The 26,712-nt window shown below is 40.5% G+C and overlaps 1 long non-coding RNA gene across 4 annotated transcripts in view; it reads right to left on the minus strand.

Annotated features, from left to right (window-relative positions):
- LOC122162916 overlaps positions 1 to 3,172 on the minus strand; it is a 32,278-nt gene extending 29,106 nt beyond the window's left edge. For 3 of the 4 annotated variants that reach the window (XR_006169739.1, XR_006169738.1, XR_006169737.1), the window contains exon 1: positions 3,089 to 3,172. This is a non-coding gene — a long non-coding RNA (uncharacterized LOC122162916). The remainder of the gene's footprint in view (positions 1 to 3,088) is intronic. The other variant, XR_006169740.1, reaches the window with a different exon arrangement.
- Between the last annotated feature and the right edge of the window lie 23,540 nt (positions 3,173 to 26,712).

A 26,712-nucleotide genomic window follows, 5' to 3' on the forward strand; every position in this document is an offset into this window, starting at 1 on the left:
CCTCAGTTTCCCCAAATCTTCCTTAAACATCACTATTATATTTGAACAATTAGATGGGGCCTTCTTCAGTCCTCCAGCATGAATTAGGAGGAAGGTAACTTAGAAGCGTCCTGATGTTTTGCCATATCAAAGCTGAGTGGCTCACAGAATCTGAACGCCCCAGGAGATATACACATTCAGAAGCATTTTAACTGATCTGTTTTAACCGATCTGAGTCCAGAGTTGCAGTGTAAGACCTAGTTTATTTGTTTATTAAACAGCATTATGATGTCCTGGGAAACTTTAAGTTGCTTATATCCTATGAAGTGATATCACCAAAATGAAACAGCAGGTCATAGTGTCACAGCTGGAAATCTTGAATCCATCATAACAAGACCTCCAAGTTTCCAATTCAAAAAAAGCTCTGAAGTGCTGATGTATTTTTCCTCCTAAGTGTATTTAGCTTAAGGTTCTGCTTTCTGTGGTCCATTGAGAATAGGATTGATGTTAAGCTAGATAAGATTTCTCCTGGAAACTGCAGCTGTGATGGTGCTGCATATGGAAAGAGTATGAAAAGCTGTAGTATAGTATTGTCTACCCTGGAGGCAGGGTTACTTTACCACACTGCCATGCCATGGGTTATTTACAAGCTATGGAAACACATGAAATACAGAAACACTATAATGCTGATGACAGGAAGGCATGGACTACGAATGAGTTGTGACATTGTTGGTAACTGCTTGTGACAGAGCATGATTTATGAACTCAAGATGATAGGATCCAGAATACCTGAGGAGAGGATCTTCTAAAATACATACTGTGTTTAAAAGATTTTATCATCAAGGCAAATAAATGTGACCACACAAACAGGTGCATGGAAGAGAACCCTTATCTAATGTTCAACCTTTTCCTATTTGACCAATGGTTTTCAACATTCTTGCATCTTTACAAGTTTACAGACGAGAATAGTAGTGGAAGAATGATGCTGAAGTGGTTTAGATGGACCTAGAGCCTCAAGCCTCCAGGTTTTCCAGAAGATGGATAAACTTGAACAAAAGTGCACCCACTTCAGAAGTACCACTTCCTACAAATACTTCAGCAGAAAAGGAAGTTTAGTCTGTCTAGCATCAGTTGTCTAAATATTTTCTTCCATAACAAAACCATTAATTCAAACTGCTAATAGAGATGATGACTCTACTAGTAGAACTAGCATCCAGCTAGTGTGGAAGCCCAAATCCAGCAGTAGATTTATACCCATACAAAATCCCATGTCTCTTTGTCAACCACAGAATGGTTTAGTTTCCTCCAGTCCCTTCAGCTGACTACAGTTCATTTACAAGATAAGTATTTTCTCAAAGCTCACTCAAGATATGCCTGTGGAGGAGAAAAGAAATAATCACAGTCTTCACACAAAAGAAGTTAGGAAATACTCTGCTATGTATCCTTGGCAGTTTTTCCTCCCCGGATTAGTAAATCCATCCAGGATTAATCAGCTTAACCAGAAAGATTATTTAAACAATGTTAAGATGCAAAATACTGTCTGAGAAATTTTGTTACGATCAGGAGAAATAAAAGTTAAGCAATGAGCACTCTAACTCTTGGCATATAAACTACAAAGCACTATTTCTTAAAGATAAAAGTTACAAGACCAGTTTTTTAGTGCCAACTGTAGGTGCCTGGAGAACAAGGAGTAACCTATTACAGTTTCAGGTAAATCTGATACACGTCTATATCCACATGCTCTAGCCACTTCTTTTAGTCCTATGGCTTATGTCCCAGGGAAACAAAAAGAGGATGAAGATGGGGGAATTGAAGGTCTCCTTCAAAGAAGTAAAAGGAATACGAAGCAGTCAGGAAGCTCACAAGAATTCACCTAAGAAATTTTGGGCAGATAAAGGGGGAATTAATTCAGTTCTGATTTCAACAGACAGATTGAAGCAGAAAAAATAACAATGATTTTCCTCTCAGCTCTCTGTATCTGAATTATCAGCACCAGATCTTAGTATATACTGAAAGAGAATTTTGCATATAGAAAACTCCAGAAGGAAAAAATTGTTAAACACTACATTTCCCAATATGTTAACATAGGGTTAATATAAAAACAAAATGTTACTGCTTAAAAACAAACAAAAAAAGATAATGGCTTTCTCCTTCAATACAGTACAACTGAAATAAAAGAATTAAGTAATAATAAAAGAAACAAATCCATTCCCCTGGCTTACCCCTGAAAGAAAGTTTGTTCATGAACTGCATGGCAGTGTACGACTCTAAAAGCTACCAGAAGGATATGAAATAAAATCTCTTCCCAGCATTTCATGCTCCTCCATATAACAGATTTAAAGAGAAACAAACAAGTCATACAGAATATTGATGAGCCTCTGAACAATCCCTCTTTTCATCGGGATCCAAACTGAGTTGTTCCAAAAGCCGCCTGGAACATGCCTAGCTATTTCTGTTCCTAGCAGTACAGTCATGGAAAGTTTTCCATGTACCACAGCAAGGCCACAGAGCAAACAGTTTATCACTGAGCGCCTGAGCTTGTGCAATAAACAACAAAGAGAGAGTAATACACAGCAAAACCTTGGAAGTTGAAATTTGGACTCTAATTACCTGGTCAGATGCTCTATTGAATGGGTTGTGTAGGATAATTTCTTGTTTAGAGAACAAAAGCCAGTCCTCTTTGTCTGGACTCTAATCTTGGTTTTATAGTGGATTATTATCAGTGCTTTTTCCCTGGAATGCAGTTTCTCTGCACAGATTTAAAAGAATAAGTCTTTTTCTATTCCTCTGAGAAAATAGCACATCGTGTATCTGCTCCTGTATAGTTTTTGTCTATATTTGGGATGAAAGGCAACCAGCTCAATTCTCAGCTACGCTTTGGTTTCCTTCAGCTTCCTGGCAAGAAGGCCATACAGAATACCAACAGAATGCCTCCCTGTGTAACACTGAATTGGCATTGAGGCTCTTCAGCCTTATTTTCGCCCTTCCCATTCTCCTCCATCCACAGCTTTTAGGGGACAAGCATACAACCTGGCCACCCCTCAGAGATACACCAGGTTTCCCAACCTGAAGTCACGGACCAAACAGATTTTAGCTACAAAGCACATACCTGTATTAATCAGGAGCAAGAGCTAGCAGAGGAGATCCCAGAGTATATCACAGGCATACAGCAACTAAATCTGTTATGGTTCAGAAACATTTCCTGGTAGAATTGGCAGGCAGCTGTGTTAAAGAGCAAATGAGCAATGTCAATCAAGCTCAGTGGTTCCTGCTGTGCTATACTTCACAGCTGAGGACCTGCAAAACTCACAGTTCCCTACTGGGGTGCCTTTCCTAGTCAGATGCAAATGTGGGAACAACAAATTGCTTAAGAGCTGTAGGTTTGATTAAGGTGTAATGATTTTAAATCATTTTAAATCATAAAGAACAGTAAGATTCAGAACGTGGTACTTCTGTGACTTTCGTAAGAAGTTCAGTACAAATCCAGAGGAAAAAATCAGACAAAGCAAGAACGACTTGCCCCACTTTGTTATCTGCCTTAAAGATATGTAGAGACAAGAAGACCTCATGGTTTCATGCATCTTATTAAAAGTCTTTCCATGTCTTCCTCTAATTTTTATTTCTATAACAGCTTACTGAAGCACTTTGGGAAGGTCCACTTTATCAGTGTGTGATCACACTATTGCAAATGCAAGACTTTTCCAGAAAAACAGCCCAGAGATGCCGAATGGAAAGTACACTCTGACCAAATATTTACTATTGCTACCAGGGATGGAGTTGAGAGGTGGTGTTTCCATGACGTTTTGTTCCTGTAAAACCAAGAACTGTTCTATAAACTTTGACTGTCACTAGCAATTGCTAAACTCAACACCAGAAGAAAGCAAAGAGATTCAGAAAGAATGAGATTGCTTATTCTCAGGGTATCACACATAAATAATACTTATTAGTGAAAGCCATTAAAAAATGAATCCTCATAATGACTGTGAGAAGTAACTGATTAAAACAAAAGAGTTTAAATGTAAGAGCAGGGTGATGCAGAAACTCAGTGCAAGGTTATCTTGCTCTGTTCTACTCTAAAAGGCATACGTGCATGGCTGTGAGTTTATTTTAAAAAGGATATTCAATATGAATCTGCTAGGAATAATAATCTATAAACCCTAGGTGTATCCATATCACCCATTGGCCAGAGCTCTCAGAACGATCTATGAGAATCAGTGAATAAAAATATTTTTACTGCCTCTAGACTGCATCAGTTCATTTCTCACCATCTCTTTGAAAGCCGCTAAGAGAAATGTGGAATTAGGTATAAGCAGGCTGGACACGCAGAGAGAGCAAACGGGGACAAGAAATGTGAAATATATGCCATGTTCAGGGCAGCAACAGTGAAAAATTCAAAATAAAGTGTGAAAGTTCAGCACAAGAGATTAAAATAATTCCAGCAGCTGATTTTTTTCTGGCAGAAGTTTTTGTCTCTTAGAAGAAATGTGCAGATAGCCTGAAACAGTTGTCTTCACCCTATTTTCTGTTTCTTTGCACCCTTCTGGGGGTACAAAAAGCCAAAACAGTTTGGCACTGTGCATAACAGTTACGCAGTGTAGCTGAAACAACAGCTTAGTTTTGGGATATATGGAGATTTCTCTTATCCTATACATTATTTTATATACAGTCTGCAATTAACTATCACAAACATTACAAAACAGAAAATGAAGTCAGAATTGTTGGGGTGGCTTGTTTCTACTCTACTCCTCAGTGCCTCTGCAGAGACACATAATTTATCATGCTGGCCAAAGTACTTTTAAAATTGCTGTTAGTAAAGAGTAAGTCCTACACTGAGATTTACCTAAGTCTCCCCTGCAATAACTTAGAAGTGGAGATATTGCATAAAATTTCTTTCATTCTGAAGAACAGGAGACAGCAGCAAGTAAAATATAAAAGAAACATTTTAGATTATAACTTGATTTTAGATGATTCCTACTTGTTACAGCAGCCCATCCCACCTCCAGCTAGAGAGCATCACAGTGTTTTAGAGGAGCACTTACTAAAGCATCAATATATTCCCTCAAAAGTAAAGAAAATATATTAAAAATGAATAAGACACAATGATGATATATTTCACAGAGCATCAATTTTTCTTGAACAATTTCCAGACAAGCCTATATGTTCACACATATAATAATTAGCAAGTTTTTGCTAGCATCTGATTTAATGTGACTATAAACCTCTGAAAGCTACTGTAAAATGCAGACTAGAAAATCCCTGTTTTCTGTTGTTTTGTTGTTGTTATGTTTACCCCCAGGAATTTACTGTGGTCGAACTCTTCATCACAGACTCACTGTATTATATTTGCTGTAAAAACAAGAAGCCAGTGCCTTCTCCATTTCCTTTTCAAGAACAGTGTTTTATGATGTTTTAATTAATCTCCTTTTAGCTTAACAATTTAACAACTAATTTGAGCATACTTTCATTGCTTTGTTACCCCAACTTCAAAGTCCAAGTAACTGGCCATGAGCATACAAGCCTTGATGCTCATTACGTATCCCTAGGTGGCTTCATTTCTGGATGTATCACTCAACAGCCTCTTTTTTTTTTCTTAAAATGGTCTCATAACACATTTATGTTTTAACAAGCACGAAAAGGCTAGAAACTGCAATATCTGCATCAAAAGACCTTGGGGCTCCAAACAAAACAAAAACAGCTTGGGCTCTACCATGCAGTAAAAGTGATGTCAAGACAGCAATGACATTTTCAAGGGACAATTTATAGCAAAACTTACAGTAGTAACAAAAATGTACGAATACCTGCTGTTCATGGCATGGGCTGAGCTCAAGAATGGATGAGAAAGAAGCACTCTCAGATAAGAGTGAGAACCAAGAAGCAACAAATCCAACTGCACAATCTGGTAGCAGTATAACCAAAGGGTTGGAGAAAGCTTTCCACTTTTCTAGTCTCCCAAGAATCAAAAATAATTTGGCAGACACTTGAGGCAGGAAACAAAGAAGTTTTATTTGAGGCCTCAAATGTTATTTATAAAAATGTCTGCTTATAGTAATATTCAATGAGAACCTCATACAATTATGTATTTTTTTAAGACATAACTTCATTGTACCAGAGTTGCCTAACATATTTACATCTGTAATTGACTCTATATATGTATATATGTGTGTGTGTGTGTGTGTGAGTGTAATTATATAGCTATCTATAAATTAATTTGTTTACTTTTAAAATATATTCCTAATAAACAAAAACATCCTTCTGATTGCACTAGACTGTATGGTTTAAACATTGATCTCTAGAGCACTGACAAACATTATTTTTGTGGGTTTGGAGAGCTGCAAATATTTGCAGTTTACAAATCCCTTCTTGCAGAAAAGCAGTGTCCAGCAATTAAAAACAGGGCCATTCTCTGAGAGTGATTCACTGTAGGTGAGCCATTAGAGAAGCAGAATAGTGGATGGTGGCCACAGCAGCATTTTCCGGAAAGGTTAAAAAAGGAGCCCTGAAAACAAAAATAGGTGGTGTTTAAAACAAACAGTACACTGGCAGCATTCATAGCCTGGCGCTCAGCATTACACCACAGTCCAGATACAGATTAAGTTTTCTCCCTGCGAACAAGAACATGTTCTCAGTCAAAGCGACCTGATGTAAGGGGCCTGATATAAGATGCAGCCTGACCTTGGCAACATGTAATCTTCATGGGAAATCACATATTTAGAGTGCTCTGCCCTCCTTGCTCCCTAATGGAAGAGACTGGCCACCTGCATGGGGACGTGCAGCCAGCCACTAGAGGAGGCCTCCTGGCTAGCACTGGCCACCTCAGGCATTCGCTGACGCAGGAGGGATTCTGGCAGCATTTTGCATGTCTGAGGGCTGGCTGTTCAATAGCTGTGACTCCGAGCAAGCAACTTCTTTTTGGCCCACATTCAGCACAGCTCAGTGTGCAGAGCCCAACAAACAGCAGTTGATATACAGCTGTGGAAGAACACAGCACCTGCAGGCTTTTACCATAAGCTGTATACCAAGAGATGCACTGCAGGCGTCGAGCAGCCATATAAGGCACAATCCTGGCACTGAGCTGCTGCTCTCACTCAAGACTCCCTCACCTCAAACTGCTGCAGCACAGCTCCTGCCTGTGCAGACTCCCACATACTCTCTGGTTGCACAAGCCTAGGTCTGAGAGCAGGAGCAGATGAACCTGGTAACACAGTAACCAGCTCAACAATCTGAAATGAAAGTAAACAACAACAAGTAAAGGAACAAGTACATCATTCCACCTTCACTCCTGGTCTCCTGGTGTCTTTTTGTCAGATGCTCCTAAAAGCAAGCCAATGGCTGCTGCTATCTCTGTAGTCCTCAAAAGGAACAAGTCCATTTCTTCCCACTCCTACAGGGGCATAACACAGAACAACCTGTAACACTGATGCTCCTGTGCCCAGAGAGCTGCTCCGGTAGCAGAAGGGCTCCGTGCTGAGACCAGCTGGGACTGAATCAGCCTTTGTGCAACCTTTCCGGTCCCAACCTGCCCAGACAAACAGGACCTGAAAAGCTCGTTCTTCTTCCAAGTTCTCATATAAGAGAAGAGCCAGTTTTACAAAACAGACTCAACCAGGATGAATTCTACCCTATCTGCACAGCACAAGTAGGAAAATGTGGTTTACAGAGATGACCAATGCATCCAAGGAAATGTTTCCTGTCGTGTTTGTAGGCACTCCCATGTCTCACATTTCTGAAAGGAGAACACCAGCTTCTCTTTTTTTTTTTTTTTCCCTCTAGATCATCTGTGGAAAAAAGTATAGGCACTTTCAGCACTGCTTTATTGGACTTGGGAATCTTTTTAGTCAGTGAAATCCAATTAAACATAACTGAAACTTGGTCTCTTTGATCTATTACTGCAACTCCTGCAGCTCACCATCAAACAAAATCAAGTACTAATATAAAACACTAAAGCAAGAAAAGCAGATTTTCTTGTATACGTCTGGTACTAAAATTTGGTCTGACTGAGGAAGAAAAAAGTACTCCACCACTGACAAGAAAACATGATGATCTGTAAAGCAATTTACTTGTTTCTGTGAAAAAATGCCGGTTTGAAACCTGGCTGCAACCATGAGTAGGTAAGCAAATGTACAATCATCAGGAATCAAGACACAGCACTCCTAAGGCTGTGGAGCCTGGCCTTCTAGCTTCAGGTATCAGACACACAGCCTTAAGCCAAGCTGTAAAAGTTGCTGTGAGCTCAGCATCCCTTGTTCAGTCCCTTCTGGGAATGACCAAACCAGCAATGACAACATATATACAAGCGGCAGCACAGGAGAGATTTGCCTTGCTCATTAGAGAAGAATAGTAATAATTATGTCTGTGCCCATTCAGGCTGTTTGTGTGGGCACAGACACCGTAAAACTTCCAGTGAAAATGAATTTGTCCTCCTCAAAAACACTTCGTGGTGAAATGAATCTCTGCGTTCTCAGTGTTAACATTGCTGAGGAGGTCCATGTGAATGAGTTTGGCCACAGTAGGAAGAATGCAAAAGAATGTTTTGGACTGTATCAGAAGAGAGGCGTATTTGCAACTCTACTTACATTTCAAACAAGCAGCCAAAGGGTCTTTATCTCCCACATGAGAGGCAGACAAGGAAAAACTTGTTTATTCAAACTACAAAATTTTATAGATGGTCTGAAGTTGGGAGAAATATTTTAACTAGATGAAGCTCAAGTTTCTCTAGTGCTGGGAAAATACTTTATCTTCTGTGTTTGATCTGGGTGGCTATATGAAAGGACACAGAGGTCTGATTTTGCAATGCATCCAGGCAATCTTTTTCGTGAGTGGCCCAATGCCACAAAACAATTTTAGTCTGCACATGATCCTTTCTGTTGACCAGGTTTCATTCTCATCTATTTATAAACCTGGTTATCCATTTTCTTTCCAAAGCTAGATTCTGCTGGACTGAAGTAAAGCTACTCTGCATTTTTGTGTGCCCCTAAAGATGCTGCCAATACTTCCAGCCTGTCTCACCTGATCGTATCCATTGTTTATCCCATTCTATCCCTAGCAGGATCAGAGGGTGCATGTGAGCCAACCCACATCTTATCTGAGATACTCTTCACTGTCCAAATATTTCACTTATGAACTGTCTCCTCCTATGGCCTGAAGTCTTCATTCATGTGTATTGTCTTACTTCACTATTGCCATAATTAATCTGTGAGATTATTTTTATCATTTGTTCCCAATACTAGGTAATTTCAGCATCTTTAGAGAAACGTATCATGTTCCTCTTTGAATTTGTCTGTAAATATTAAAAATCGAAAACATATCACCCATACACAGATAATTTTTTTACTCTTGACTCATGTTTTTCTCTTGATTTCCTCATATTTTCTGAGTCCTACAGTGAAATAAGTGAGGCCTTCTCTATCTCTTTGAAGAGATGAGATGCATGTGTTTGAGTCATGAATTTAAATAATCCAGATTTCTCTATCAGTTCCTTTAATTTTATCTATAGGAAATACATGTTACCATCAGCTAGCATTCTTCTCTCCTATGTGTTAGCTGTGGCAGAGACTGCATAAGCCATGTGTCACTTGAGATGGTATAGATTTGTGATGTGAAAAGAAGAACAGAGAGAGAAAAGCTCCTCACAATCACTGCAGATTCCTTTATGCATTCGTGTTCAAAATGGGCAAAATTGTAGTAGTGCACCTGGAAGAGGAGGATCTTGGAAAAGCCCTCATGGTTCCAGAGACATTCAGGTTCCATCCCTTTATAAATAGTCTATTAGAGAGAAATATCCTCTGTATTATTTCTCAGTCACTTGGATTTAAAAATAATTTTGTTGTGGGTGTATCTTGGGGTGCTGTGTTTTACCACCACCACCAAAAACTTCAGTTCTTGGGCTGTTTTAGGGGTCTACCTCGTTCTGTTGTATGAGGCAGGAGGTGTTCAGAAGAGCTAATCTGCTGGTAAAGCCTTCTGTTGGAGGAAATGCTAAGGTAGATGGGCATGGATTTGTTGAAACCTACAGAACAAAATTCTGAAACTACGAGAAAGTTTAGACCAGAAGAAGATTCTCTGAGTTTATATATAAAAGAATACAAAGATACAAAAAAATATTTATGATTCTTTGCACTGTCTTTACCTCTGCCAGCGCCTGTCTCTGCCCTCTGACACTAAACCTGTACATGCTGGGGGTATTTAAAGTCTCTCCACAAATGCTTCTTAAGGCTCTCAAAGGCCATTTCTTCTACCCAGCCCACAAAACTTACAAAACAAATTGTGACTTGACCTGCATACCTTCCCAAAAATCCTACACCTTCTCATCAAGGAAAATCTTGACAGCCACAAGTTTTTTAATTGGTGGCAACTCCTCTGTCTATGCCATGAAGTTAAAACTTAAGATTTAATCTGTACATACATATATATTTATTTCTTAAACCTCTTCACAACAGCTTTTAAGGAACCACGTTGATCAGAGATGCTGGATTGATCAACTTGGACATAGAATATCCCTGCACACACTGATACTGATGTAACTATAAAGATCATTATTCCTCTTCTTGACTCAGCAATGACAAATGACCCAGAAAGAAGCATCTAAAGTAATAAGCAAGTTCAATGATAGCTTAGTCAGTAGTGGTTGAAAACAGGGCAATTTGAGACCCACAGTATTCCAGCAACAGGTCTGCCACTGAATGTCATTTTTTGTTGCCCCGTGATTCCCTTAAGAGCAGCTTTGAAAACCGTGTTTCCGTTACTCTCCTCTCACCTCCAAACTTGGATACACTTACTGGGAATTGGAATCAGAGAGGAACTAGTATTAAATGGTTTAGAGCATCAGACTACTTAGGAATTGTAAGCTAAAGTTAAATTCCTCTGTTCAAAGACTTGATGATAAAAGCTTTAACTTTTTTTAAAACTACAGATTTTCTATGAGCAAAACAGACTGGGCATGCCAGCACTTTCAAGCTGGTTGTGTGAAACTTGCAGAATTAGTGCCTGAGTTCTAAAACATGCTGTATTTCTTGTCATTGTTTTATCATCTTGTGTTCTTGTAAAGCAATGGAGAGGAACAAGGATTTTGTTTGTTTGGGAGAATTTTTGTTTGTTTGTTTTCTTCTTTGTTTTTCTCTGAAATGAAGTTGCCAGTATTTCAACAGAGGGAAAAGGCTCTGCAAAAATGTGTGGGTGTGCAGAATATCAGGAAATTATACTCAGGCAGTTGAATCCCCAGGGATGGATCTGCTTCTGGATTCTAAGCCTTCTTGTCCTGAGGGGCACTGCTCCTACCAAAAGCTTGTACATGGATATGGAACTTGTATCACTGTGATGCAACTTATTTTGGGAGGTAATGAGATCAGATAAACCTCTCTGTCCTCAATGATAAAGATAGAACAAGGCATGAAACTCACTGGACTGGCACCTTTAAATGCTCAAGTGCTGCAAATTGTACTAAAACATGCATGAGAAGAGCAGGTAAACACCAAATGAAAAAAAGTTTCTTTTGTCTGGTACAGTTAAGAGCAGAAGCCAAAGTCAATATAAAGAGCTGGTTTTAGTCATAAAACACCTCAGTCTAACTCAGTGGCTTAGGTTTTTTTCCTCATTCCTTAGTAATGTTTTTATCATGTACAACACAGAGAGATTTCATTCAGCTTTCTTTAATATTAACTACTTACAGTTTGAGGATCAATCACTAACTGCAGCCTTCTAATAAATAACTTACCACTATTAGCCAATGAATAACACGTGCTCTCCTTTCTGAAAGGACATCACAATAGTACCTTGTCATTACTACACAGAAAGTCACAACTTGGTGGATTGGAAAAATCCCTTCAAATTTCTATGAAGGAGGAATTAGAAAACTGTGGAAACGTGATTTACTAAAGTATCATATAATGAATAAAGCAAATGAAGAAGAAAACAATTCTTGGACCAAGAGTATTAAAGATTCTGAGGGAAAAAAATGCTTGCAGACTGTGTGCAGTGTGCTTTGAAAATACTAAAGCATTTATAGAAAGAAGATGGGTCTCCTTTGGAAAGAATAGACGATACATTTCTGACTATTCTGATATGAAAGTCAGGAGGAGACATTTGAAACTATGCAAAACATTTGTGCTGCACTATTTTCTTTACTATAATTAAATCTTTTTTTTTTTTCCTTTTTTTTTAACATTGCAATATTTGCAATTGTGTGAGTGGTCAGTTAAGACACAAGTGCAGGGTCCTTTCTCTGCATCCAAATCCAGTTCTGGTGATTCAGGCTACAAAGGCTGCAGTGAACTCAGAGAATTTCCATAGTCCAGGAGCAGAGCAGCTGCCACATTGCCCCCTCTGCATTTGCTCCCTGACCCCAGGGATAAAGTCAGGCCCAAACCATGCCCAGCATTTTTAGTTACCAACACACTGAGCTGACAAGCCAGAAGGAAATTGAAACAGCCTACCCAGGGTTCTCGTAATTTAAATGGCAGTGAGTGGGTGAGTGGGTCCATGAGGAACCAAGGTAGCACATAACAGTTTTGTTAACCTTGAACGTTTTTTAAAGCCTAAGACTGCCCAAATCTGAAGAAAAACAGCTTGAAGTCTGTCACATGATGGTAGCAAAACATAGCTATATAAATGTAATGAATTGATATGAATTAACTCTTGCATTCAGCATGAACATACTATATAACCACAATATTGCATGCCTGGGTTCTTGCTTACGTCCATGCTGTTTCAGTACTGTGACTCGGCAATGAATAATTCTTAGATTCTTTTCCAACTTCTCTGTGGTCTCACCACTGATGCATGTAGAACAACATGGGGAAAAGACAGCTATGATTGGTTCAGCCCCAGCCACTGTACATAGCTCTGAAAACCAAATCTTTGGCCATTTCTGCTCCAAGTTTCACTCACTGATGGGAACTGCATTGCTAACGGTTTGTCCCTGGCCTGTTATTGCCAGAAGTGGCAAGCTAGAGGCATTTCTCAGGGACAGATGCTTCAAGAGAACTCACAGCATGCTGGACAAATGTCTACATCAGCTCCTAATATCAAAACAGAGTGGACTGTTTGAGCCATGTCGTCAGCACTGTGAGCCATCAGAAATTAAGCAACCTGTCTTTCTCTCCTAGGCTTTGTATGAATACTGGCAACAGCACCTCCAAGAGTGAGAACAATACAAGCTCATGGTATGATGCACCTTTCCTCACATAGGATTTGACCCAGAAACCCTTACCTAACCAAATCCTGACCAAGTATTACTTCTCCTCAGTCAAATCCCTAATCCCTAATCAGACTGTAATGCTGACTGGTGAGTTTTACTCCTTCCTCTTTCCCCCTCAGCTTCACAATGGGCGTTCACAGGCCTGGCCTGGAAGGAGATGGTGCAGATTCAGGTCAACGCACCATATAATCCCATTTCTTTAGGGCTTTCAGCCAGAGCGCTGAGGGTCCTTCGCAAACAAACATTTTTGAGATTTGTGCGTGGTTGTGAAGTCTATGAAGCAGGAATTTTGAGAAGTCTGTTATTTTTGGTAGATTGGAACGAATTTAACAAGCAAGGCAATTTAACCTTTCACTGTTATTTGACAACTCATCTTCAGTAGATTTAATACTGCTAGGTTTTAAAGTCATTTAGACAACTGCCTCAAGTTTTGAAACTAAAAAAGAATTTCTTGCAACTGTTCTCTGTGGGTTTTAAAAACTTCCTTGGTTTCAAGCCATTTACTTTGAGCACTTTTTGGACATATTGTTTCTTCCGGCTGTGATGACTAGACTAAATATTAGGCTGTACACTAACAGGAGTTCCAGGCGGAGCCCAGTAAAAAGAACAGCTGGAGTGACTGCTGCTGATGATCAGTCACCCAGCTGCACTTGCTGGAGGCCTCTGTAGCCTTCAGCCCACATGGCAACCACAGCCAACCTAAACTCACTTCCTGATGGTGAGGAAATCTTTCAGTGATATTTTCTATGCTTCTCTCATGCCAAGACAACACGAGGACAATAGAAGTGCATTTAAAATAGCTTTTAAAAATATATATATTTTATTTTTGCAGAAAACAATTGTCAGAATCTGGCAAATGTACAAAACCTGAATTTCAGGAGGGTATCTTTGAATCACAGAACTTAAAATCTAAATGGATATCAAGATACTGCCAACAGCATGTTTGATCCAGATAAGAACTATTGTACCAAGGCATTCTCTGGTATATCTCAGCTGCTTGGATGTGTATGTATATATATATCTCTAAAACCTGCAATGTAGTTCATTCCAGAACTTAGAAAGTACTTTCCAGTTCTACAGATGGGTGTGGAGGTCCTCACCTTTATATCCTGCCCATGCCCATAAAGGGTATCATAGAGAATGATTTATTAGTCTCATCTTTATAACTGCTTTTTCACATGTTCAAAATCTCTGATTTCTTTCACACAGACTAATTTTTTTCTCCATTAAACTTTATTTTCCATGTAACTCCCATCATCTCTCCTGATCATTCCAATTTGTGATATCTAAGTCTATTATCACTAAGTCACTTTGTCAGAAGATTTTTGAAGGCATACGCCATTTGGAAGCATTTTTATGTTGTCTTCATTTCATTATAATTTGAGGCTGTAATTTTGGGAGGTAGCATTTCAGAGACAAGGAAAACTCTCTTCTAACTGCAGATTTGTTCTCCTTTTTTTAAATAAGCTTCCCTGTCAATACAGGTTCTAACAACATACTTATTACTTGAGATTGAAATTACTTTTCTTCCTAACAAGATACGTAAGCATTACTGCAGATGGGCTGATAGAAATTTGTTTCTGTTACTGTCAAATAACATGTTAACTCCACAAAATTTCACTTCAATTCCATTTGCTCAACACAACAAAAGTCAGCAGAGGTGTATCATAGATGACTGTTTGCACCATTTAAGGTGTCTAAGCTTTGCATCAGAGGACTGAGTGTTTATGCGGTGTTTATTTGTGGTTCTGTTACTGAATTGCTGTCCAGAGCAGGGGCAGTTCCTTGATTTTCCATACGTCTGCATAACACTGAGTGAAATGGGGTTACTAATACATGGATGCAGCAAAGATTGCTAATGATTATGAGTATTTCCTTCAGCCTCATTCCAGTGCAGCACTTGGGCATCTGTCAGTCAAAAATGTTGTGCAAGTGTTTGGCAACAGTGTGTTAACCGTCCTCTCATGCAGTAACAGCTATTGGCATTCTCAGTTGTAGTCTCTGTTTGTTTTACATAGTGATCAAAAGGCACATTGTATTGCCACCAAACTCTGAGTCACCCTCCCCATGGAACAATCGCCCTTTCTTTCCATTTGGGTGGAGATAGTGTATTTCTTACAAAGGGAGTGGTGCTCTCAATCCCAAATTCTCGATAATACTCCTCACATTGAAGCGGATATTTTAGACGGAAGAGACACTGAAAAGGAGGCATTTTGCATACAAGCTGGTAAGCTGTTGTCATTTCACTCCTATGATGATGACAGTAGCAGTTGCAATGTCTCTTTTATTTTTACTTTTTTTTTCCTCTGTGCAGTCATGGAGGGAGAGGGAAGGAGCTTCAGTATAGGTGGTGCTGCAAACTTTGCCAGAATATCCCACAGACCTCAGCTTTAGCAAAGGAAGAGAATCATGTCTTATTTTCTTTTTTTTTTTTTCTTCCCCCAGCCATGCTGTCTGTGCTTTGCCTTGCTTTCTAGTGATTATATCCTTCTGTGCAACCACTGATCTTACTTTTTATAAGGTTAGGAAGTTAGAATGATATCAGGGTAATTTCCCTGACAGTGGCTGTGTGCCCACTGTGAAACTGACAGTGGAGAGGAGGAGGAACAGGAGAGGAGGGTGAAGACATTGTCTGCCTCATGCTAGTGGACAGGCTTAGACCATGAGGAGAATTGGGTTATCCTGCCACAGAGAAGGAAGGCTATGCAGCTGGATGCCACTTTCTTATGTTCCAGGATGAAAAGAAGGACGGAGGAAGGGGCAGAGTTCAGGGCCAGAGCCCGGGCAGAAATGAGATTCTGCTAGCTCCTCATTTCATAGCTACTATAACCCTCCCTCTGCTCTGGGAAGGGAAGAGGGAAAGGAGGAGGAGCTGAAGGAAAGCACGGGAGGTGCTGAGTGGCATGTTGGGAATTTGCTGGAATAGGTCAGTTGTACTGGAACATGTCTGGGGCCCCAGAGAGTTAGTCATAATACAAAATTTCAAAATATTTACAACTCACACTCACAAAAATGGCTTATGTCCGAGACTGGGGAATACTTTTCCCACCTCCTGCTTGCAAGATAAATAGGGAACTGATGAAAAAAAAAAAAAAAAAATTACCACTACATTAAACTGTTTAAGTAAAGGTAATCACACTAACAAGTTTACTCAGGTGAGGCTTACTCTTGTTACCTGGATCTGTGAGCCTGACTGGGGCAGAGCTGGGTCCTAGCAGGGCACTGGTGCAGTGTGTTGAAAGCTTGACTCTGAACTTGGTAAGACTGTTGGGGATTTTCAGTAGACTTTATAGCAAATCAGAAAAAGTGGTACTGAGTGCCAAAAGACGGGCTTGTATTTGGCTGCCATCTGAAAGATTATGCATTTGATTGATTTTAGCTATGTGGGGACAGAAGCTGGCAGTTGCCTTTAGCATGTTATATTCCTCAGATTAACTTTCATTCCTGTTTCCCAAGCGTGTAAAAAATATGAGTCTTTTTATACATAGCCACATTTCTATACTACCTGTATCAAAAAATCATTACGGCAGCAAATTTTTCTGACATGATTTCAAATTTCTTTAAGATATCACTCAAAATCTCTGGTTGTGTGAAACTGGGTACCAGTGCTTTATCATCAGAGACCCAAAGAGATTCTCTCAGGGGCATTTCTGAGTAGACTTCTGTTGGGTGTTGCAGATAATTTGACTGCCATAATTCCTGTATGAGTGTGGAGTGACTGACAGCCACCAGTTACCTGGATTTCTCATGATTACAGGAGACGAGTGACAGAATCACATTTGAGCTTTAAAGGAGGAAAGATTCTTGCCAGCCACCCTGACTGCAAAAAGGTCTTCGCTTGCCACAGCCACACATCAAGTCACTCTGACCTGTTACACTTCCATAAATATAATCTAAGAAGGGAGATAATTGCTGTAGCTAATGCTGCAGGAAATAACAGGTCAATTCATAAATCATACTCATCAGTATAATATAACCTTTGGGGTACGCACTATTCCTTTGATTGTTCAGAGCACTGTCCTAAATCACTTAGCGTTCAGGTCATGTTCCTGCAGACTGCAAGAACCAGCAAGTTCAGGCTAAATCCAGGGCTTTAAATTTACTGTCTCTGCCAGTTACACTGACAGCTTTGAGGAAGCCAAGGATTTGGTAGAATGGGCTCTAATACTCTCACCAGAGTAAAACTAACCTGCAAGTAATGTCCAGATTAGACACATGCCAGGAGCCAGTGCCAGCTCATCACATCTGAAGCAGGGATGCAAAGTGGTGGAATGCTTGATGAATGTCTTCATGATGGATGTTTAGCTGTTCTTTAAAGAAATACAGATCTGAATACTTGCTTCTGAAAAGTCTGCCTCAGTCCTGAGATACTATGTAGAAAAAAAAAAAGGACTTGTCATAATCAAAAACATCTATTCCCAGGAGGAAAAAAAAAAAAATGCCAGCTTGACTCAGTGTGGGTTAACATCAAGAGTTTGCTTGCCCTTGTCCTACGTGTTACAAAGAATCTGCTTTTTCAAAAGAAAAGGAAGCCTCTCAATGCCACTTCAAGGTACTGGGAGTCATTGGAAGAACAGAAGGTCCTCTGTAATGGCTGATTTTTTGTTACTGGTTGGTGTTCCTTTTTCACTCTTCTCCCTTTTGCACAAGTACTTCCAATTATTTTCATTTGTTCAGATTTTGTAAGGAAGTTGAATAATAACATAGTCAGATATATATATATATAAAAGCATTTAAGATGTTTACAGACGTTAAAGTAAACACTTTGGTAGGGGGAAGGAGTTTCTGGTGCTTTTGAAACTTTTCATTGTGGAGTTCTATGAATTTCCTTGAAGTCCATGCACTAGGTGAGGTCAAATAATAACTTTCTGAGCCTGCCTTTGGTCCCCAGCTCCTGCTGTAGTCCCAGGTACTGCTACTCTTTTTAGGGCTTTTCTCCAGATTTGTGGATTTATCAGTGCCTTGCTTTCACAAGAGAAGGCACAACACTTGAGCTCATTGCCGATACAACTCTACTCGATTTCCTGTCCGTTATTTCTATAGAATCATGGAATCATTTGAGTTGGAAGGGACCCTAAAAGGCCATCTGGTCCAACTCCCCTGCAAAGAACAGGAACATCTACAGGTGCTCAGTCTCATTCAGTCTGACCTTGAATGACCCCGGGGATGGCCTCCACCACCTCTCTGGGCATGTAAGCTATAGGAGAAAAATGACACCTCATTGCTAGATCAAAACTGTCTGCATCAAGACTTTTGTAGCCACAAGTACTGTGGTCTCACAATATGACAGCCTAGATCTATTTTCAGGGTACATTGCAAGGAAAGAACTAAATGCATCCACTGATTACAGTAGGATCAGGAGATAGTATATAGTTCATTGCTATTGATGTAACAGCAATAGTATCAATAGCAATAGTATGAAGAGTTTATAGACACAATTTTCCCTTGTTTTATTTCTTGAAATGAAAAGGGAATTTTAAAGTTGATGAGGCTTGGGAGAGATTCAGTCTTTAAAAGTATCTGTGTATCTAGCTGGTACTGTGCACACACGAGAGGAATACAAAAAAAGGCAGCTATGCTAGTTAAGAAGATAAAGGACATTGGCTTGTTTAGTCTAGCAAAATAAGGATAAATTAGTGCAGCAGGGATACAATTACTGTAGGTAAACACTGTGGGACATAAGGAAAGGAAGAGAGTACTTAAGCTAGCAGACAATGTTAGCTCAATAAAAATAGGTAAGTATCCAAGAATAAAGCTGTTCCTCTCCCTGCTATATTTTGTTCCCAAAAAGGGGAAATGGAGAATGCACTCCCACAACAGAAGGGATAAAAAGGAGAAACTTAATTGCTTGGAAAATGTCCTTGATGAGCTCCTCCAAAACAGTACTGCTTTACACCTATCAGTTGGAAAAAGGAAATTAATTTGTAAGAGTATAAGCATTTTCATTATTAAGCCTGGGTAGCAACAACTGAGAGGGAACAAAATACATAATTTTAATGGGAGCTGGTGGATTTAAATGGCAGAAGAGTCGATGATGAATCAGTCCTGCCAAACCTTTGCTACATCAGACTATTAAGGTAAATTGCCTTTTCCATTTCTCTACTGCCAACACGATTCCCCAGGCATTGGCTCTGGTGAGATCATTAGCCTGAACAAGGTATCCCTCTCAGCAGAATTAACAACCTCCAAACATTCAGAAATCATGAGTCAGGCTTTCTAATGGCACACAATTTATCTTTAAAAGGCCTTGTTAAATACATGTGTTTCTAATCTGATAAAACTTTAAATGCCGTTTTACTGGTCTTTTGCATAAAAGATCGGGATAGATTAAGATATGGCTAATCCTTAGTGTGAAATTCTGACAACGCTGCAGGCAATGGGAGCTCTGCTGGTGACTTGAATAGACCAGATGCTTCTTTTGCTTTCATCTCAGGAACTCTTGCTACTGGTGAGTAAAAACCTCATCTGTGAATTGCGGAAGAAAAAAATAGTTTTCTTCCCTTGTAATTGAATAAATTGTTGACTAAAGGGTCAATTTGAAAGAAATTGTTACTTTGTATAAAAACAGAAATAAAACTTTTCAGCTTCCCAGCTGTTATTAAAATTGAATTAAGTTACCTAAGACGTCATTTCTTAGATCAAATGGAAGCAGGGTACATTTGGAGCATATTACAGACTAGAAAAAAAAAAACAATCCAGGAGACTTTTCTTTGATAAATAAGATGATATTGTGACTCATTTTAGTATCCGTTTTAGATTACCTCACTATGTAATTTATCAGCCAGTGAGCTGCCTTTCCCATGGAAGTTCTAGTAATTAGTGCAAGCTTACCAAAAGACTTAGGTCTTTTCTTTGGTGAAGCTTGATGCTAATGTGAACATTCATATCCACTACTACTTCAATGCTGCAGAGGAGCCAGGAGCAAATAAACATCCCATTGCAGCAGGATCTTGAGAGAAAGACCTCAAACTTGAAAAGAATTGGAGACTCAAGTTAGAGATAAGGATCAAGACAAAGCAAATGATGTAAGTAGCTGAGTACCTACATCCTATATCCATGCCTCGTTTCTGTATGGAGTATTTGCATGTTCCCTGGTACTTCTGATGGCCTGTATAAGTAAGACATGGCCTTTTGGACAACTGAATGGAGTATCTCACACACTTATATTTGTATTTTTAGTTCAGAAAGATATGCACATCTACAAGGTGAAGGACTGTAATGGATTGATTTTGGTAGTAATTCAGTTTCACAAATTCTTTGTGATCTGCAAATGGAAAATCAGTGATGGAAAAGAAACAAGCTCTTGATGTATGTGGAACTCCTGTGAATCATTAAAGAACCCAAATGCAAAGTCAGTTAAGAATGATGGTTGGTTCACAAAATATCATGGCTCATGTCCCAAATAAAGATATCACTGTACAGACTGAAAGGGTTTCCAAGAAAGTGGGAAGAGTTTTGTTCTATTTGCTGGTAGGACTGTGTGAAGTTCTGGTCACAACAGTCTCAGGCACAAATCTAAGCAGCAAAATGATGGGAAGGATTAGAGAATACAACAAAACTGCAATGTCAAATGGTGTATCAGGTAGTTTCAACACAAATGTTTGCACCAAAGTTGAGACATTCTCCCAGGCCAAGGAGAAAAACAAGTTGATTCAGTTAATTCTGTTGGAAACTCAGTACCTCTCTCTCTGTTTCAGGATCATAAAGCACCTCAACTAGTTGCCAAAAGCCCAAACTGAAGGCTACTCAAGATCTTTGAGGTGTTGAGAGACATTTTTGAACTTTTCGAATTAACTTATGGCTGTAAACAGCGGAGGTAGAGGGAAAATGCTGAGCTTTCACACAAGGTTTGCTGTTCCCACCCCAAGAGCATGGTCCCATCACTGGCTGCATATAATCTCTGGGTACTCTCCTTTTCTGTCTGGTGAATCTGAAAAGCAGAAGTGACAGTGCTGTTGCTTGATGTGCTCCTGTATTTCTACAGAGTGCCAGTAGAGGGCAAAGATAACTTCAGGCATTACTGAGGAATAACACATTGGCATTTAGAGCCAAAAAAAACCTGCATGAGTTGGGGGAAAATGAAAATATAAGTTGAGTTTTAGGGAAAAAAATATGTCCCAGGACTTGTTCTTTTGCTGTCATATTCCCACATGTTTCTAATTGACACAAGGAAGTGCTCCACAGCCTGGGCTCAAGCCTCACTGTAAGCTATAGAAAGGAGCTGATGAGAGCATGGAAGAACCCAAGGGCTATCAGTACCAAGCCCAGAAGAGCCTCTCTGTCCTCAGCCTGCCATCCATGCCGATGAATAGAACAGACCTTGCTTCTGTCTCTGTGGAGAACAGAGACCACTTTGTTGCACTGGTCTAGCCCTCATTTCTCCATCGGCTTTCTTTGCCTCTTTCCTGAAAGGATTGCTTAAGACGGGCTACAAGGAAGGGTCTTTCAGCAGTGTCATGTGGTGGCTTGTGGCAGCTAAGTGTAGTACCCCCTTCCCTTTTCTTTCATGAGAAAGCTGAAATGCTTGATTAAATAAGTATTTTGGCTCTAGTCTGAAAATTGTAATTTGCTATAACATAAACAATCTTTAAAGGCCTTGTGATCCAAATAACCCAAGAAAATAAGACTCAAAAATGTAGATCTTATTTGAATCCTTTCCCTGAATGAATAAAACGTGACTTAAGTCATGAAGTATTTCAGATGTTCTCTCACATACCTTAGAAAAGCATCTTTTTCTCTCACTGAAGTTTCCAGTCACATGCCCAGACGGTTCATCAGCTCATTATAACATACTACTCTTACCACAGAATCACAGAAACACGAAGGTTGGAAAAGACCTACAAGATCATCCAGTCCAACATCCACCTCTCACCAATAGTTCTCGCTAAACCATGTCCCTCAAATAGCGTCCAAACGTTCCTTGAACACCTCCAGGGTCAGTGAATCCACCACCTCCCTGGGCAGCCAATTCCACTGCCTGACCACAATAGTCCTTCCTAATGATAGCCCTTGGGTTCTTCCATGCACTCTTCAGCTCCTTTCCATGACTTGCAGTGAGGCTTGAGCCCAGGCTGTGGAGCACTAAATCTCCCCTGGTGCAGTTTGAAGCCATTCCCTCTAGTCCTATCACCAGTTACACGAGAGAAGAGGCTGACCCCCAGCTCACTACAACCTCCCTATAAAGGTAGTTATAAAGAGCAGTAAGGTTTCCCCTGATCCTCCTCTTCTCCAGACTGAACCAGCTCCTTCAGCTGCTCCTCATGAGGCCTGTGCAATAGACCTCTCACCAGCCTTGTTGCCCTTCTTTGAACCCACTCCAGGGCCTCAATGTCTTTCTTGCAGTGAGGGGCCCAAAACCGAACACAGCACTTGAGGTGCAGCCTCACCAGAGCTGAGTACAGGGGGACAATCACTTCCCTGCTCCTGATGGCAACACAGTTTGTGATGTAAGCCAGGGTGCCATCGACCTTCTTGGCCACCTGGGAACACTGCTGGCTCATGTTCAGCTGAGCATCAATCAATACCCCCAGGTCCATTTCTGCTACACAGTCTTCCATCCACTCTGCCCCAAGCCTGTAGCATTGCCTAGGGTTGTTGTGGCCAAAGTTGTGGCTGAACCAGGCATTTGGCCCTGTTGAACCTCATCCCACTGGCTTCAGCCCAGCTATTCATTTCTGTCCAGATCCCTCTGTAGGGCCTCACTACCCCCAGGCAGATTGACACTTCCAGCCAACTTGGTGTCATCTGCAAACTTACTGAGGGTGCACTCCATGCCCTCATCCAGGTCATCAATAAAGATATTGAAGACAGGCCCCAGCACCAATCCTTGGGGAACATCACTTGTGACAAGTCGCTAGCTGGATTTAGTTCTGTTCACTACTATTCTCAGGGCCCAGCCCTCCAGGCAGTTCCTTACCCAGCCAAGATTGTACCTGTCCAAGCCACAGGCTGCCAACTTCTGCAAGGGAATACTGTGGGAGACAGTGTCAAGGACTTTGCTGAAGTCTAGGTAGACTATATCAACAGCCTTTCACTTGTCCAACAGACGGGTCACTAGATCATAGAAGGAGATCAGGTTGGTCAAGCAGGACCTGCCCTTTATGAACCCATGCTGGCTAGACTCATCCCCCTGTTGTCCTGCACATGCCACATGATCTCCCTCAAGACAATCTGCTCCATAACCTTCCCTGGCACTGAGGTCATGCTAACAGGCCTGTAATTCCCTGAGTTTTCCTTACAACCCTTCTTGTAGATGGGAGTCACATTGGCAAGTCTCCACTCTTCCGGGACCTCACCAGTCAACAAAGAGCACTGATAAATAACGGAAAGCGGCTCAGCTATCGCCTCTGCCAGTTCTCTCAGCACTCTCGTGTGAATCTCATCCAGCCCCATGGACTTATGACAGTCCAGTTGGAGTAGCAGGTCTCTGACTGTGTCCTCCTGAATCGTGGGGGTTTAGTCTGCTCCCCAGCTGAGACTACCAGGTCAGAGAGTGGAGTGCCCTAAGGATAACTGGTCTCACCTTTAAAGACAGATGTAAAGAAGGCATTCAGAACCTCTGCCTTTTCCTTATCCTCAGCGGTCACATTCCCAACCTCATCCAGTAAAGAATGGAGATTCTCCTTAGTCTTCCACTTACTGTTGATGTATTTGTATAAGAGTTTCTTGTTCCTTTTTACCCCAGCAGTCAGGTTGAGTTCAAGCTGAGCTTTTGCCTTTCTGATTTTCTCTCTACACATCTTAACAACTTCTCTGTACTTTTTCTGAGTAGCCTGTCCCTTCTTCCACAGGAGGTAGATTCTCTTTTTTTCCTGGAGCTTCAAGAATATCACCCTATTCATCCACACCGGTCTTCCCTGCCAGCTCATTTTGCGGCTCAGGAGGACTGCCTGCTCCTGTGCTTTTAAGACTTCCTTATTGAAGAGCGACCAGCCATCTTGGACTCCTTTACTCTCTAAGACTGAATCCCAGGGGACTCCCCCTACTAGTCTTCTGAACAATTCAAAGTCTGCCCTCTGGAAGTCTAAGATAGCAGTTTTGCTGCTCCCCCTCCTGGCTCCACCAAGAATCAAGAACTCTACCATTTCGTGGTCACTGTGTCCAAGACAGTCCCTGACCTCCACATCTCCCACCAGACCTTTTCTGTGAACAGCAGATCTAGCGGGGCAGCTTCTCTCATCGGCTCTCTCACCAGCTGCTCCTAGCTTCTTCTGCACTGTGTTGTATTCCCAGCATATGTTGGGGAAGTTGAAGTCCCCCGTGAGGACAAAGGCTGGTGATCGCGCAGCTTCCGCCAGCTGCTTGTAGAACACTTCATCTGTCTGTTCACCCCGGTTCAGTGGTTGATAGCAGATACCCACCAGGATGTCTGCCTGTCAGCCCTTCCCCTGATCTTTACCCATAGGGATTCAACCTTTTCATCCCCAGCCACAAGCTCAGTGATATCAAAGCACTCTCTAATATAGAGAGCCATACCACCACACCTCCTTCCTTGCCTATCCTTCCTGAAGAGTTTGTAACCATCTATTGCAGCACTTCAGTCACGAGAGCAGTCTCACCATGTTTCCGTAATGGCAACTAGGTCATAGTTATCTTGCCGCACAATGGCTTCCAACTCTTCTTGTTTGTTGCCCATGCTGCATGCATTGGTGTAGATGCACTTCAGCTGAGACCCTCGGCTTACCCTTAAACCCATTATCACTCCCCTAGGCTCATCTCTAGCAGGCCTGGTTTTATCCCCTTTCCCCTTCATACGTAGTTTTAAGCAATATATTCATGTATATTATATATTTAAAACAATTTATATGCAATCATATCCTAGCTTTTCAAGAGGACCATTTATTCTTCTGCTTCAGAAACAGATATAGCTCAACTTTTTGAAGAATTGTAGAAATCTGTAGACCTTCCACTAAAATTAAAAAAATATATAAAGAAATCAGGGATAAAATTGGATGTGAATGGTAAATAACTTCTTGTTCTCTTGCCTCAGAGGACTGTACTTATAGAACTTCCCAACAGTCAGAGGCTTTATTTGTTTTCTCACAAACAAAATAAATGATATACTTTTGAGATACCAGTTGCTACTTTTTATCTGTGGTGGTGCAAAGCATCTGTGCTTCACTAGAAACACAGCCTTTCCCAGAATTCCCCTCTTTTTTCTTTTCCTTCTATTGAGCAGCAAGATAAATGAGTAGGGATTTGATACACAGAAGTGAAATGTTACCAAATTCAGAATACAGAGGACTGTTATCATGGCATTCATAAATGCATGATAACTAAATGCACAGTACAAAAATGTCATCTGACAAAAATACGTACATGCAGTTGAAAAGTGATGGAAAGTCAATGAATAAAGAGTGGGAGGGAAAGGTAGGAAAGGAAGACAGATTGTTCGAGGAGAAGCTGTATGAAGAGAGAAATCCATGCTTGTTTTCAAGAAAAGCAGTTGGAAAGCAGTGATTTGGACGCAGCAAAATCTGTCCTAACACTACAATATTCAAAAATTCAGTGATGGAAAGGAGAAAGAGATAGCGAACAGAAAATTCCACACAACTTTGCTTTCCAGTGGCTTCCACAATAAACGTCGCTCAGGGAGCAGAATTGTGACGGTGTAAAATCTTTCCTCCCCTCCCTCCCCTCCCCCCACCCCCCATTATTTTCAAGGTTTCATTCTTTTTTATGCTTATGCATTTGAACCATATTAGAACAGCCAGGTAATTTTAGTAAGTGGACAACAGTGCTTAATTTCTAAGGTGCATATGAAGGATTGCACACAGTCAGTGTACTGACTAATCCTAATTACACAATACAAAAATAATGTTACAGAAAGATAAGAGTGTATTAGATCTTCTTAGAAATTGAACCAGAATCTAGAAATGTAAAACTGAAAGGGATGTCAAAAGATTACTGAATCTGTCCTTCTATACTGGGGTTGGTAAATGTAGACCACCCCTGAGAGACGCATGCCTTAAACAGACTCAAATCCTCCAAAAGTTTGAAGTCTACATCTAGAGAATTTTATTGCTGTTGCAGTTTGAAAACATTCTGTAGTACTCAGCTCAGTCCTGTTTACTGCAGTGTGGATTGATTTCTTATTTTGTCTTTTTCCAGGGTCTTCAGGAAACAACTTAGACCCCTCTTAGCATGCTTCAGTAGACTTTCACTTGTCAGAAAAGTTACGCACACTACCATTTTCTTTTCCTTTTCAAGTCTGAATGAATGTTTTCAGCCTTTTCTAATGGTTTTCTCAAAGCTCATGCTTTCTTCCAACGTTGTTCTTGTTGCTGTGATATAAATTTCTCTCACTCTATGTAAATTTCCTTTAAAATCTGGTAACCTGAGCCCATTTCTTACATATGCTACTTCTGCTTATAAGTTCTAGGATAGGTCTCATCCTTTTGGAAGCTCTGTTTGGTGTTGGACCTCCCAGGTCCTTCCCCATACTAGTACTTCTGACCCAGTTATTTCAGATCTTTGATTTGATTTTAAATATCTCTAATGAATATGGGATGACTGTATTGAGGTAGGAGACTGAGATTTTA

Source organism: Centrocercus urophasianus, unplaced genomic scaffold (assembly GCF_019232065.1).
Source record: "Centrocercus urophasianus isolate 14NV4802_14NV808 unplaced genomic scaffold, USGS_Curo_1.0 seq_10, whole genome shotgun sequence".
NCBI lineage: Eukaryota > Metazoa > Chordata > Aves > Galliformes > Phasianidae > Centrocercus > Centrocercus urophasianus.